A 16,854-nucleotide genomic window follows, 5' to 3' on the forward strand; every position below is an offset into this window, starting at 1 on the left:
GAGTTTCAGCTTCAGCATCATTCCTTCCAAAGAAAGCCCAGGGCTGATTTCCTTCAGAATGGACTGGTTGGATCTCCTTGCAGTCCAAGGGACTCTCAAGAGTCTTCTCCAACACCACAGTTCAAAAGCATCAATTCTTCAGTGCTCAGCCTTCTTCACAGTCCAACTCTCACATCCATACATGACCACAGGAAAAACCATAGCCTGTTGGCAAAGTAATGTCTCTGCTTTTCAATATGCTATCTAGGTTGAGTATCTGTTAATCCCAAATTCGAAATTTATTCCTCCCTTCCCTTTTCCCTTTGGTAACCATAAGTTTATTTCCTATGTCTGTGAGTCTAATTCTGTTTTGTAAATAAGTTTATTTGTATAATTTTTAAGGTTCTACATCTAAGTGACATTGTATGACATTTATCTTTCTCTGCCTGACTTCTCTCACTTAGTATGATAATCTCTAAGTCCATCCATGACCTAATAAAAAGGCATTATTTCATTCATTTCTATGGCGAGGTAATATCCCATTGTATATATATTTATACCACATCTTCTTTACCTATTCATCGTCAGGGAACATTTAGGGTGCTTTCATGTCTTGGCTATTGCAAATAGTGTTTCCATGAACATTGGGGCACATGTGTCTTTTCAAATTAGAATTTTCTCCAGGTATGTATGCCCAGGAGTGGGATTGCCACATCATATGGTAACTCTATTTTTAGTTTTTTAAGGAAACTTCATACTGTTCTCCATAGTGGCTGCATAAATTTATATCTCAATAGATGCACAACTTACATCTCAATAGATGCAGGAAAAGCTTCAGATAAAATTCAACATTCATTAATGATAAAAACTCTCCAGAAAGTGGCCATAGAGAAAACATACCTCAACATAATAAAAGCCATATATGACAAACCCACAGCTAACATCATACTCAATGGTGAAAAACTAAAAGTATTCCCTATAAGATCAGGAACAAGACAAAATGCCCTCTCTCACCACTTTCGCTCAACATAGTTTTGGAACTTCTAACCACTGCAATCAGAGTAGAAAAGGAAATACAAGAAATTCAAATTGAAAAAAATGAAGTAAAATTGTCACTTTTGCAAATGACATAATACTACACATAAAAAATCCTAAATGTACTATCAGAAAACTGTTAGCACTCATCAATGAATTTGGGAAAGTTGCAGGATACAAAATTAATATACAAAAATCTATTGCATTTCTATACACTAACAACAAAAGAAACAGTCCCATTTACCATCACATCATGAAGAATAAAATATCTCAGAATAACGCTACCTAAAGAGGCAAAAGAACTGTAGCCCAATACTTATAAGACAATGAGGAAAGGAAATGAAGATGACATAAACAGATAGAAAGATGGATTGGAAGACTCTTTACTTTAAAATGAGCATACAACCCAAGGCAATCTACAGATTCAATGCAATCCCTATCAAATTACCAATGGCATTTTTCAGAGAACTAAAACAGAACAAAATATTATATTTGCATGGAAACATAAAAGACACTAAATAGCCAAAACAACCTTTAGAAAGAAGAATGGAGCTGGAGGAATCATGCTCCCTGACTTCAGATTATATTGCAAACCTACACTAACAAAAACAGTATGGTACTGGCACAAAAAAACGGACACAAAGATAAGGAAGAGGATATAAAGTCCATAAATAAACCATGCTCTTATGGCCAGTTAATATGAAACAAAGGAGGCAAGAATATAAATATGAATAAGGCTCTTTAATAAGTGGTGCTGAGAAAACTGGACAGCTACATGTAAAAGAATGAAATTAGAACATTGTCTAACACCATACACAAAAAATAAGCTCAAAATAGATTAAAGACCTAAATGTAAGATCATATGCTATAAAATTCCTAGAGGAAACTCTTGGACATAAAACACAACAAAATTCTTTTGATTCATCTTCTCAAATAATGGAAATAAAAACAAAAATAAATAAATGGGGCCTAATTAAACATAAAAGATTTTGCACAGTAAAAGAAACCATTCATAACGTGAAAAGACAACCTGTGAAATGGGAGGAAATATCTGCAAACAATGTGACCAACAAGGGATTAATTTTGAAAATACACAAATATCTCATACAGTTCAATATTCTAAAATATTGAAAAATAGGAAGAAGACCTAAATAGATATTTCTCCAAAGAAGTCCTAGATAAACAACAGGTAAATGAAAAGATGCCCAACATTACTAATTATTAGAGAAATGAAAATCAAAACTATGATGAGCTATCAACTTATAAAAATCAGAGCAGCCAATCATAAAACCTACAAATGAAAAATGCTACAGAGAGTGTGGAGAAAAGGGAATCCTCCCACACTGTTGGTTGGAATGTAATATGTTATCTTTTTAATATATTGCTTGACTATATTTGCTATGTTTTGTTTGCAATTTTTCCATTGACATTCATGATACATACTATTTTCTTTTCTTTTCTTTTAAATGTTCCTGTCAGATTTTAGTTTCAGGGTTGTTACTGACTTCATAAAACAGGTTGAGAACAGTTCTGACCATCTCTATTCTCTAAATAAATTTGCATATAAAATTGGAAAGATTTCTTTGTCAGGGAAATTATGAGTTTCTAGAGTTTCTTTATGGAAAATTTTATAACAATGGCAACCGACTCCAGTACCCTTGCCTGGAAAATCCCATGGATGGAGGAGCCTGGTAGGCTGCAGTCCATGGGGTCGCAAAGAGTCGGACACGACTGAGTGACTTCACTTTCACTTTTCACTTTCATGCGTTGGAGAAGGAAATGGCAACCCACTCCAGTGTTCTTGCCTGGAGAATCCCAGGGACAGGGGAGCCTGGTGGGCTGCCGTCTATGAGGTTGCACAGAGTCGGACACGACTGAAGCGACTTAGCAGCAGCAGCAGCAGCATTGCAGTAATCAAATATATCTCTTCTTATGTTATATTTGTTAGATTGAATTTCTCAAAGAATTTGTGTATTTAATATGTTTTAATATTCAACATTCAAATTTCATACTTCATGTTTCAACATTGAAAAAACAAAGATCATGGCATCCAGTCCCATCATTTCATGGCAAATAGATGGGAAAACAATGGAAACAATGACAGACTTTATTCTGGGGGCTCCAAAGTCACTGCAGATGGTGACTGCAGCCATGAAACTAAAAGACACTTACTCCTTGGAAGAAAAGCTATGATCAACCTAGACAGCATATTTAAAAAAGGAACATTAGTTTGCTGAAAAAGGTCCATCTAGTCAAAGCTATGGTTTTTCCAGTAGTCATGTATGTGAGAGTTGGACTGTCAAGAAAGCTGAGAGCCAAAGAATTGATGCTTTTGAACTGTGGTGTTGGAGAAGACTCTTGAGAGTCCCTTGGACTGCAAGGAGATCCAACCAGTCCATGCTAAAAGAAATCAGTCCTAAATATTCATTGGAAGAACTGATGCTGAGGCTGAAACTCCAATACTTTGGCCACCTGATGTGAAGAACTGACTCATTTGAAAAGACCCTGATGCTGGGAAAGACTGAACAGGGAGGAAAAGGGAACAACAGAGGATGAGATGGTTGGATGGCATCACCGACTCGATGGACATAAGTTTGATCAAGCTCTAGGAGTTGATGATGCACAGGGAAGCCTGGCATGCTACAGTCCATGGGGTTGCAAAGAATCAGACATGACTGAATGACTGAACTGAACTGAACATGTTTTTTAAAGTATTTGGTAAATTTGTACATCATATCTTTATAATATCTTTTTAATGTCTGTAGGATTTGTAGTAATATCATCCTTTCAATTCAGGTATCACAAATTTCTCTTTCTTTCCTTTCTTTCTTCTTTCTTTCTTTTCTTCCTTCCTTGTCATCACTGTGAGGAGTTTGTCAGTTATACTAATTTTTTGTGAAATCAACTCTGGTTTGCTTATTTTCCATTGTATCAGTTCAGTTCAGTCACCCAGTCGTGTTCGACTCTTTGCGACCTCATGAACGGCAGCACGCCAGGCCTCGTGTCCATCACTAACTCCCGGAGCCTACCCAAACTTATGTCCATTGAGTCAGGGATGCCATCCAACCATCTCATCCTCTGTCATCCCCTTCTTCTCCTGCCTTCAATCTTTCCCAACATCAGGGTCTTTTTAAATGTGTCAGCTCTTTGCATCAGGTGGCCAAAGTATTGGAGTTTCAGCTTCAACGTCAGTCCTTCCAATGAACACCCAGGACTGATCTCCTTTAGGATGGACTTGTTGGATCTCCTTGCAGTCCAAGAGACTCTCAAGGGTCTCCTCTAACACCACAGTTCGAAAGCATCAATTCTTCTGTGCTCAGCTTTCTTTATACTCCAACTCTCACATCCATACATGACTACTGGAAAAACCATAGCCTTGACTAGACAAACCTTTGTTAACAAAGTAATGTCCCTGCTTTTTAATACACTGTCTAGGTTGGTCATAACTTTCCTTCCAAGGAGTAAGCGTCTTTTAATTTCATGGCTGCAGTCACCATCTGCAGTGATTTTGGAGCCCCCCCAAAATAAAGTCAGCCACTGTTTCCACTCTTTCCCCATCTATTTGCCATGAAGTGATGGGACCAGATGTCATGATCTTCGTTTTCTGAATGTTGAGCTTGAAGCCAACTTTTTCACTCTCCTCTTTCACTTTCATCAAGAGGCTCTTTTGTTCTTCCTTACTTTCTGCCATAAGGGTGGTGTCATCTGCATATCTGAGGTTATTGATATTTCTCCTGGCAAACTTGGTTCCAGCTTGTGCTTCTTCCAGCCCAGCATTTCTCATGATGTACTCTGCATATAAGTTAAATAAGCAGGATGACAATATACAGCCCTGACGTACTCCTTTTCCTATTTGGAACCAGTCTGTTGTTCCATGTCCAGTTCTAACTGTTGCTTCCTGACCTGCATACAGATGTCTCAAGAGGCAGGTCAGGTGGTCTGGTATTCCCATCTCTTTCAGAATTTTCCACAGTTTATTGTGATCCACACAGTCAAAGGCTTTGGCATAGTCAATAAAGCAGAAATAGACATTTTTCTGGAACTCCCTTGCTTTTTCGATGATCCAGCAAATGTTGTATATATGCTTTATATTCTGTGTTTACTGTTCTTGATTATTTTTTTCTCTTTTCATTTTTCTATATATAATTTATTGGTTTTTTCCCCAAAATTCTTGAGGCACAAGTCTCTAACAGATTAAAGAGTTTGTGTCCATCTTAACATTGCCATAGGTACAACTCGTAGATTTTGTTACATCATTTTCATTTTCTTTTAAATCAAGGTATTTTCTTATTTCCTTTGCAATGTCTCTTTTAACGCTTATACATTGAGAAATGTATTGGAGACTTTTCTCTTTTTTTGTTTGTTATTCATTCTCCATCATAAATTCAACTAGCTGGAAAGTGATGCCTGTTTTATTTTTTTTAATTTATTCTTCTTATTATTATTATTATTTTTTTTTACTTTACAATATTGTATTGGTTTTGCCATACATCAACATGAATCCACCACGGGTGTACACATGTTCCCCATCCTGAACCCCCCTCCCATGGATGTTTAGGGCTGGTGCACTGGGATGACCCAGAGGGATGGAGACTTTTCTATTTATTTTTTTTCATATTGCTTTCTAGTTCAATATCTCTTTGCCAGAAAACATATTTACTTTATTTCATGATAAAATGAGGTCTTTTTCAGTAAATTTGTTTTATTCAACTTTATTTATTCAAGCTATGTATTTCTCATTCTATTTATTTTGTTATACAGTTAGTTCATATTTCACTCTTCTCCAGCTCAGTTTTCCTTTTGCATTTGGCCCTTTTTGGCTTTTGATTGAAAACTGCAGAAAATTTTACAAACCACTCAGAAGCACAGACATGTGAATTAAATGTTTGCAAAATACGAAATATGTCCTTCACAATAGAGATACATAATTGAATCAGTTCAGTTCAGTCACTCAGTCATGTCCAACTCTCTGCAACCCCATGGACTGCAGCATGCCAGGCTTCCCTGTCTATCACCAACTCCAGGAGCTTGCTCAAACTCACGTCCATCGAGTCTGTGATGCCATCCAACTGAGAGGGTAACAGGCAGGAAGGCGAGGGGTCTCCAAACGGAGGAAATAGGCTGGAAGTGTCAAACATTTTTTCTCTCTCTCTTAAGTGGCTGGAGAAACAAACTACAAGTGTTAAGATTTTTTCCCCTTCTCTATACAAATTTAAAAAGAGGTTCCTCTTAAAATTCTGTGTTGCCATGACAACACCTGGCTCCACCTGAACTTAACTTTTCTCAAACCCTGAGCTAACCAATGTGTTTCTCTTATGGAAATGTTTGTCTTAACTATGGTAATGAACTATGTATTTACCCTAGATTCTGTCTTTCTTCAAGTCGGTTTCACCTAAGACTCAAACTGATTTGACAAACCTGTATATTTTACTCATACATTGTTCTCCTAATCTATGCTAATGAAACTATATATTTACTTGGAAAACTGTCTTTCTTCAAGATACATGGCTCCAGATGATTAAGGCCCGGGATGAATCACCTGGTGCCAATGTTATCTCAAACTGCCTGCTGTGGGTGACGGGCCTGGTGCCAATCTGAGTTTTGAGACATTTCCTTTCTCTAATTAGCAGACTGCTAGTAGTTATATAACATCTGGCTAAGGACTAGGAGCTGGGCCCTCTTTCTGCCCCCTTCTGATGTCTATGTCAGAAGCTTTCTCTATCTCTTTACTTTAATAAAATTTATTACACAAAAGCTCTGAGCAATCAAGCCTCGGCCCTGGCCCCAGAATGAATTCCTCTCCTCCTGAGGCCAAAAATCCCAGTTTCATTCTTGTTCCAGCAACAACCTTTCAAACCATCTCATCCTCTGTTGTCCCCTTCTCCACTTGCCTTCAATCTTTCCCAGCATCACTGTGTTTTCCAATGAGTCAGTTCTTTGCATCAGGTGGCCAGAGTATTGGAGTTTCAACTTCAGCATCAGTCCTTCCAACGAATATCAGGACTGATGTCTTCTCCAATACCACGGTTTAAAAGTATCAATTTTTCAGCACTTAGCTTTCTTTATAGTCCAACTCTCACATCCATACATGACTACTGGAAAAACCATAGCTTTGATTAGACAGACCTTTGTTGGCAAAGTAATGTCTCTGCTTTTTAATATGCTGTCTAAGTGGGTCATAACTTTCCTTCCAAGAAGCAAACATCTTTTAATTTCATGGGTGCAATCACCATCTGCAGTGATTTTGGAGCCCCAAAAAATAAAGTCTGTCTTTGTTTCCATTGTTTCCCGATCTATTTGCCATGAATGATGGGACTAGGTGCCATGATTTTAGTTTTCTGAATGTTGAGTTTTAAGCCAACATTTTCACTGTCCTCTTTCACTTTCATCAAGAGGATCTTTACTTCTTCTTAGCTTTCTGCCAAAAGGGTGATGTCATCCATATATCTGAGGTTATTGATATTTCTCCTGTGCATCTTGATTCCAGCTTGTGCTTCACCCAGCCCTGTATTTCGCATGATGTACTCTGCATCTAAGTTAAATAAGCATGATGACAATATACAGCCTTGACGTACTCCTTTTCCTATTTGGAACCAGTCTGTTGTTTCATGTCCAGTACTAACTGTTGTTTCTTGTCCTGCAAACATATTTCTCAGGAGGCAGGTCAGGTGGTCTGGTATCACCATCTCTTGAAGAATTCTTTTCCACAGCGTGTTGTGATCCACCCAGCCAAAGGCTTTGGTGTAGTCAATAAAGCAGAAATAGATGTTTTTCTGGAATTCTCTTGTTTTTCTGTTATCCAACGGATGTTGGCAATTTGATATCTGGTTCCTCTCTCTGGAACCTTGATCTCTGGTTCAAGCTGGCCTTTTCTAACTCCAGCTTGAACATCTGGAATTTCTTGGTTCACGTACTGTTGAAGCCTGGCTTGGAGGATTTTGAGCATTACTTTGCTAGTGTGTGAGATAAGTGCAATTGTGTGGTAGTTTGAGCATTCTTTGGCATTGCCTTTCTTTGGGATTGGAATGAAAACTGACCTTTTCCAGTCCTGTGGCCACTGCTGAGTTTTCCAAATTTGCTGGCATATTGAGTGCAGCATTTTCACAACATCATCTTTCAGGATTTGAAATAGCTCAACTAGAATTCCATCGCCTCCACTAGCTTTGTTCATAGTGAAGTTTCCTAAGGCCCACTTCACTTCTCATTCTAGGATGTCTGGCTGTAGGTGAGTGATCTCACCATCGTGGTTATCTGGATCATAAAAATCTTTTTTGTATAGTTCTTCTGTGTATTCTTGCCATCTCTTCTTAATATCTTCTGCTTCTATTAGGTCCATACCCTTTCTGTCCTTTATTTTGCCCATCTTTGCATGAAATATTCCCTTGGTATGTCTAATTTTCTTGAAGAGATCTCTAGTCTTTCCCATTCTATTGTTTCCCTCTATTTCTTTGCATTGATCACTGAGGAAGGCTTTCTTATCTTTCTTTGCTATTCTTTGGAACTCTGCATTCAAATGGGTATCATTCCTTTTCTCCTTTGCCTTTAGCTTCTCTTCTTTTCTCAGCTATTTGTAAGGCCTCCTCAGACAACCATTTTGCCTTTTTTATTTCTTTTTCTTGGGGATGATCTTGATCACTGCCTCCTATATGATGTCACGAACCTCCATCCATAGTTCTTCAGGCACTCTGTCTATCAGATCTAACCCCTTGAATCTATTTGTCACTTCCACTGCATAATCATAAGGGATTTGATTTAGGTCATACCTGAATGGTCTAGTGGTTTTCCCTACTTTCTTCAATTTAAGCCTGAATTTGGCAATAAAGCGTTCATGATCTGAGCCACAGTCAGCTCCTGGTCTTGTTTTTGCTGACTGTATAGAGCTTCTCCATCTTTGGCTGCAAAGAATATAATCAATCTGATTTCGGTATTGACCATCTGGTGATGTCCATGTGTAAAGTCCTCTCTTGTGTTGTTGCAAGAGGTGTTTGCTATGATCAGTGCGTTCTCTTGGCAAAACACTGTTAGCTTTTAAAAAACCTGTTTTGTTTAGTACTCCAAGGCCAAATTTGCCTATTACTCCAGGTATCTCTTGACTTCCTACATTTGCATTGTATAGTAAATATCCCAAATTATATTCACCCTAGTGAATATAAAGTGAAATAAAAATTTTATGAATAAATTATAAAATTAATTGTACTAGTAATATTCAATGTTGGTGAAAATCTAAAGAGATAAGCATAATCATATAATCATATGCTTTAGACCGAAGTGTAAACTGGTTCAATATTTCTAGATGTGTGGTTAAATGTATCACAAAGCTCATATTCTTTCCCCCTTTATTTTAGTTTCACTTAATAAATGATACATTGCATCAATGTTTAGCCACCAAATTGCTTATCAGAATTTTTCATGATACCGAAGAAAATTGTAAACTCTTTAATTGATATACTAGGGAATGCACAGCTTGATTAAGGTAAATCCATTCTATTGAATACTGTAATCCATATTTTGAAATCACATTTAGAAAAGTAGTGGTCATGTATGAATGTGAGAGTTGGACTATAAAGAAAGCTGAGCACCAAAGAATTGATGCTTTTGAACTGTGATGTTGGAGAAGACTTTTGAGAGTTCCTTGGACTGCGAGGAAATCCAACCAGTCAATCCTAAAAGAAATTAGTCCAGAATATTCATTGGAAGGACTGATGCTGAAGCTGAAACTCCAATACTTTGGCCACCTGATGCAAAGAACTGATTCAATGGAAAACACCCTGATGCTGGGAAAGATTGAAGGAAGGAAGAGAAGGGGACGATAGAGGATGAGATGGTTGGATGGCATCATTGACTTGATGGATATGGATTTGAGCAAGCTCCAGGAGTTGGTGATGGATAGGGAAGCCTGGCGTGCTGCAGTCCATGGGGTTGCAAAGAGTTGGACATAACTGAGCAACTGAACTGAACTTAGAAAAGTATCTAATATAAGAAAAATTTACATGTTAAAATCCTCCATAAAAATGATACTAAATTATATTTGGATGTAATCCACTGTTTACCAAGCTTTTATGCACAAATGAAGATGTGGTGAATTGTAGATCTTAATTTGATAAAGCAAGCATGGAGCCTAAGAGTCTGGTTCTAACAAATACCCAGATGATGCAATTAATGCTAGCCCATAGACCATAGTTTGAGTTGAGAAGCAAAGGTGTAATCATTTTTGAGGGGAAAGTTGATGGTAGATACATGGATACATGGATTGTAGATGGGTGAAAGATAGATGGGTAGAATTAAAAGAAAAATATTAATACCTTAATACTAGAATATTTATCCCTGTGGCAAATAAAGAGGGCTTTATATCATTGCAGGGGATATAAGAGACAGGGGTCAATCCCTGGGTCAGGAAGATCCCCTGGAGGAGGAAATAGCAACCCATTCACGGTATTCGTGCCTGGAGAATCCCATGGACAGAGGAGCCTGGTGAGCTACAGTCCATAGTATCACAGAGTCTGATGTGACTGAACCAACTTAGCATGCACCAGAGTGTTTGTCTCTGTTGCAAATAAAGAGGGCTTTATATCTTCTTATGCTTCTATTTTACTTAAGCTTGCATTACTTTTGTTCTGACACTTTTTATTTCCTTATTTTAGTAGATGCTCAATATAGAAACACAGAGAATCCCCTCAAAAAGAATAATTAAGAGATAACTACTATTAATACTTGGTACATGTTCTGCAACACATGCAGATACCATCACATAAAAATATACCAACATGCATGTAACAAGTCATTAACCATATTCTTAGATTATATATATAGCTTTTATAGCCAGAGAAATAAATGAAAATTTTACTTTTTGCATAGATTTTTCTATAGAGAAACAGTGGTCTGTACCTGAGCTGTCCAATGTGGTAGCTACTAATCACATGACTATTTAAATTTTATTTTTAATTAATTAAAATTAAATAAAATTAAAAATCCACTTCCTCAGTCTCACTGGCCATATTTCAAAGGCTCAATAATCACATGTGTCTAGTGGTTACTTTACTGGACAGTGTGTATATCGAATATTTTCCTTATGGTAGAAATTTCTACTGGACCACACCTCTCTCTAGACAGAGAGGTGGACCTGAGTTTTCCAATTTTTTGGACTTCTGTTTGCTCTCCTAATAAATATTAAGGATTACTTTTTATTCTAGAGTTAGTATTATTAATAAGCTTAAAACTCATTTTAATAAATAAGTGGAAATTTGTTTTATATCAGCAGTATGATAATTTAAACAAATGATTTGTCACATGATATCTGAATCTATGAGCACTCAAACTTTAACAGAACCTTTAAGTGGACTGAATCTACACAGATGTATCACACAAAGGCAGTCAAACTGTTTAGAAAAATGATTGAGTTCACTCATTTTTTTCTCTTTACTAATTTGATAATCAATTTAGTGAGTCAGCAACTCACTTTCAAGTGAATTCCCATTGCCTTATGGGGACCAGTCAAATATTCGTGGTACAGTCTATATCCAACTAACTCCCTCTAGAAGAGTACTGGAGTGGGGTGCCATTGCCTTCTCCGAGACTAACAAAGGTTCATGTGTAGCGCTTCATGGGCATTACACCAAGCCAGTAGTTCCATAGTAGTTCCACATTCAGGCACGCTTTCTGAATTTTAGCTTGCTGACATTCTTGAGTGCAGCTGCTAAAGTTCTTAAGTGCAAGCCTGGCTTCAAATTGTGACTGCCGGGAATAGCAGAGCTGCCATTACTCTGAACCTCTAAAGCCAGGGAGTCAATGCTTAGGCTGTCTAAACATAACTATTCTGAGAATCAGCTAGACAAGATAGACACATGTGTGGCTGAGACAGGTTACAAAGAAATATGTGGAAATCCAAGTGAGGAAATGCCTGGAAGAAAGCATTTGAGATCATTTGAAAGAAGCCAACTGTCCTATGGTTGTTTCATGTTGTTAAGTGCTGACTCCAGTAATATATCTAATGATCAATAGATTTCACAAACTTAACCACATTTCAGGATGCAGAAAACCACCTTCCCCAACTCATTCATCATCTTAGAAGCTAGCTTTAAATCATACTCCCGCACCTTCTTGGGCATCAGGTTGCTTTGTTGGACAGAATTTATAGGTAATCATAATTGGGGTTTTGAGAAGGGCTTTGAAGCTGGGATTGTGGATGAAGAATTGATAAGTAAGGGCTCACCTTTGCTAGGTATTTATGTCTGGGCCAGACCTTGCATAATCAGGTACCAAGCAACTCAGGACTAGGTAAAACCAGGAATCAATTTGGGACACCGTGATGAATCTTGAGCTACCTAAAGCATAGGCCCTAGGCTAGACCAGAGTGGGAAACAGGGTAATGAAGTTTAACTAGACTCCTGGATGTTATAAACTAGTTATAAAGTCTAAGAATAAAAGAGGCTTCCCCAGTGGCTTAGTGGTAAAGAATCTGTCTGCAAGGCAGGAGGTGCAGGTTTAATCCCTGGGTTGGGAAGATCCCCTGGAGAAGGAAATGGCAACCCACTCCAGTATTCTTGCCTGGAAAATCCCATGGAGAGAGGAGCCAGGCGGGCTACAGTCTATGGGGTCACAAAGAGTCAGACCAACTAAGTGACTGAACAACAACAACAAATGAAAAATAAAAATAGATCTGAGGGCAGGAACATAACCGGGCATGAGAAAGGACTGGAACTGAACACAGAGAGTGTTTAAGGATCAAGATCATAGAAGTACACAACTGAGGTACATAGAGGGCTGAATGTTTTAAGTATGCCTTTCTAGACTGGATAAAAAAAGGTGAGATCCACTTTATCTGGACAGAGTAAACAGCAACTGGAAATTTGAACAGAAGATAGGGGCCCTCATTAAGCACCAGCTGGTACAGGACCAAGAGGGTGAGTTCCCGATATTCTCTTACATTCTCTCTGTTCTCCTCTGTTTCAGGGAACTGTCCAGAGTTGTTCTAGAGAGGATCTTCTATCCCAGCTGCTCCTCTGAGTACTGGCATAATTTCCATTCGCATCATTCACTTCCTTCTTTGTCTGGAGTTTTCTGCCCAACTGAGCTATGCATCCATCCCAAAAGTAATATAAGGGCAAGTGCCAAAGATAAAGATATGCCGAGCATCCCTAATACTCCCTGCCCTGTCTCATTACAGCTGCTCTTCCTTTCGAGAATAATCACATTATTGACTCCCCTTCTGAGTCAAACTGCCCACAGTGGTTTAGCTTTGGAGGGCTTCCCAGGTGGCACAGGGAACCACTCCAGAGTGAATGCAAAATGCCAATCTTCAGCTACCTTGGTGAGTTCTACATGATTTTCTTATACCTCCTTTACAAAATAAGTGAAGTAATTATCATAGCAAAAACTTGAATTCCTGATGGTGCATCACCCTGCAAGAGGATTTATTATGTGACTTATGCCTACAAGTGTAGCTTATAATAATAATGAAAATCATAATCATAATAATCATAGTATTATGTAGCATTTTTCTAAATACTTTATATGTAAGTATATTTTATTCTTACAGAAACCTTATGAGATTAGATAATTATTCCACATAGGCAACAAAACTGAGATACAGAAGAGTTAAGTCATTTATACAAGGTCGCAGGTAATTAGTAGTGGAGCTGAGATTTGAGCCTATACTGATGCTTACCTGTAAATACTACACTATGCTATTCATTCATACTCTACAGTCCAGCTATAAAGAATGATCCTATTTCCTATCTTCACCTCTGATTCTCAATCTGCTGTTCTCTCAATCTGCATGTCGCTCTAGAGAAAGCTTCAGTTCAGTTCAGTTCAGTCATTCAGTCGTGTCCAACTCTTTGTGACCCCATGAACCACAGCATGCCAGGCCTCCCTGTCCATCACCAACTCCCAAAGTCCACCCAAATCCATGTCCATCGAGTTGCTGATGCCATCCAACCATCTCATTCTCTGTCATCCCCTTCTCCTCCTGCCCTCCACCTTTCCCAGCATCAGGGTCTTTTCAAATGAGTCAGTTCTTCGCATCAGGTGGCCAAAGTACTGGAGTTTCAGCTTCAACATCAGTCCTTCCAATGAACACCCAGGACTGATCTCCTTTAGGATGGACTGGTTGGATCTCCTTGCAGTCCAAGGGACTCTCAAGAGTCTTCTCCAACACTACAGTTCAAAAGCATTAATTCTTCGGCGCTCAGCTTTCTTTATAGTCCAACTCTCACATCCATACATGACCACTGGAAAAACCATAGCCTCGACTAGACGGACCTTTGTTTACTCTTTCTTTAAATCTTTTCTCAAAGACTTCAATATTAATTCACAACTGGCTCTTTCAAAAGTCACCTCTAGGACTCCCACTGCACTAACCATAATGGTTTCTAATAACCTGTATTCATATTTGTATCTCTCAGAAGTGTGATCTTTAAAATGAGCGAGATCATGCTTAGTTCCTCATCATATTTAAAGTGACTGATATAATATGTGGCTTAGTTTAGAACATAAATATTTATTTGCTGATTGACAGTATAATAAAAGAAAATCAACACAATGTGAAAACTGATTGAAGGATAAAGAAAACATCACTGACATGATTTTTTGTATAACATTTCGGAAACAGCCTTTGTCAATGACTTTGGGGAACCATAGCACCATCACTGAATTCCTCCTCCTCGGGCTGTCTACTGACCCACACATCCAGGCTCTGCTCTTTGCGTTGTTCCTAGAGATTTACCTCCTGACACTAATGGGAAACCTAATGATGTTGCTGGTGGTCAGGGCTAATTCTCAGGCCCATGTTCTTCTTCCTGAGTCATCCCTCTCTCTCCTGGATCTTTGTTTATCTTCAGTCATTGCGCCCAAGATGCTGAAGGACCTCCTGTCTGAGACAAAAACCATCTCACTAAGGGGCTGCCTGGCTCAAGGCTTCTTTGTGTTTATCACTGCAGGGACTGAAGCCTGTCTGCTCTCAGCGATGGCCTAGGACTGCTATGCCACCATCTGCCACCCTCTGCTTTACAGACTGATGATGAAGAAAAGCTGTGTGTGCAGCTTGTGTGGGGCTCATGGGGCTTGGGTTTCTTGAAAGCTCTTATCAATATCCTCAAAGCTACCAACCTGGACTTCTGTGAGAACCATACCATTAGCCACTACAGCTGTGAGGTGCCCTCTCTCTTCCCTCTGTCCTGCTCTGATGTCTCCATCAACCTCATAGTCCTGCTGCATTACAGCCTGATGCCTGGGTTTGGGACCCTCCTCCCAATAGTCTTTTTCTGTGCTTGTGTTGTCCCCACCATCCTGAGCATCAGCTCCACCTCAGGCTGAAGGAAAGCCTTCTCCACCTGCTCCTCCCATGTCGTTGTGGTGAGCTTCTTCTACGTATCTGCTTTCCTCCGCTATCTCACACCAATTTCAGGATCCCCTGTGGAGCTGATCTTCTCTGTGCAGTATGGTGTGGTCACTCCCATGGTGAATCCTCTCATCTACAGCCTGAGGAACAAGGAGTTAAAGGCAGCTGTGAGAAGAACACTGAATATGTACTTGCTATGTTCCAGATTGGAGGGGAAAAAAAGCCAGAGGAAAATGGGGAATTAGAATAATATGAGGGGGGGCAGTCCTAAGATGGCAGAGGAATAGGATGGGGAGACCACTTTCTCCCCCACAAATTCATCAAAAGAACATTTGAACACTGAGCAAATTCCACAGAATAATATGACACTGTGAAAGTTCACATTAAGAAAACTTCCTGGCTCTACACAGTGCCAGTTGGCACAAGGTAAATTAGCAGTGCATAAGAAATGAATACAAAGGTAGTAGGAAAGTGTATGCTTAGGCAAAATAGAGGGAAAACTATGGGTTAAATAACCATCTGAATCCAGAGACTGTGGTCATGAAAGTATTAATTCTTCATTCTCACGTGTGCTCAGTTGCTTAGTCGTGTCTGACTCTGTGACCCTCTGAACTACAGCGCCAGGCTCCTCTGTGCATGGAATTTTCCAGACAATAATACTGGAACAGGTTGCCATTTCCTACTCGAGGGGATCTTCCTGACCCAGGGATCAAACCCACGTCTCCCTGTGTCTCCTGCAGTGGCAGGTGGATTCCTTACCTCAGAGCCACCTGAACCCTCATCATTCTCAGTACTTTGCAATAATCACTTTGGTCTACTTATAAGGTAAAATACTTGTATCTTAAATTATTACTTTTAATTGAACTTAGGGAAGGTAGTGACAGCTGTAACTTCACTATCAAGAGACTGTTCAGATATTCGGTAAAAAGAATCATAGATTTGGGGACCAGGAAGTAAGAGGAAAATGAGCATCAGCTGGAGTGGCCCTTGGTGATAAGCAAAAGGAAGGAGGTACAGGTTCTGAAGACAATGAGTTCCCAAATTAGGACAGAGGCCAGGCTCACAGAAACCTTCCAAGGACCTTGCTATTTCTTGCCAGCACTGGTCTATGGAGAATTCCACATCTCAAGCTGCATGGGAGTTCTGATCATTCCCTTTTCCAGGCACTGCCTGGGGCACACATGTCTGAAGAAGAGGACTCTCTTGGGAAGATGTAAAAAGGAAAACAGATCCACTGGTAAAATTCATAACTGCTGGTGACCTAAGCTGTGGTTTGTTTCAAGACAGTCACTGAACCAGAGCTGGCATGGTCCTGCAGGTGAAAGTCAGGTTTTCTCCTCAGAACTCCACAATAAGCAAATGAGACCCAGGACAGGATAAGAGGGATCAACAATAAGTTTGTGGGGTTTTGTGGCCATGCTTTGTGGCATATGGGATCTTACTTCCCCAACCAGGGATGGAACCTGTGTCCTCTGCATTGTGAGTACAGAGTTAACTGCTGG

General features: G+C 39.2%; 1 pseudogene; it reads left to right on the forward strand.

Annotated features, from left to right (window-relative positions):
• The first annotated feature begins 14,501 nt into the window (after positions 1-14,501).
• Positions 14,502-15,597, forward strand: LOC129650460 (olfactory receptor 8S1-like; annotated as a pseudogene).
• The last annotated feature ends 1,257 nt before the right edge of the window (positions 15,598-16,854 follow it).

This window comes from Bubalus kerabau, chromosome 1, assembly GCF_029407905.1.
Source record: "Bubalus kerabau isolate K-KA32 ecotype Philippines breed swamp buffalo chromosome 1, PCC_UOA_SB_1v2, whole genome shotgun sequence".
Taxonomy (NCBI): Eukaryota; Metazoa; Chordata; class Mammalia; order Artiodactyla; family Bovidae; genus Bubalus; species Bubalus kerabau.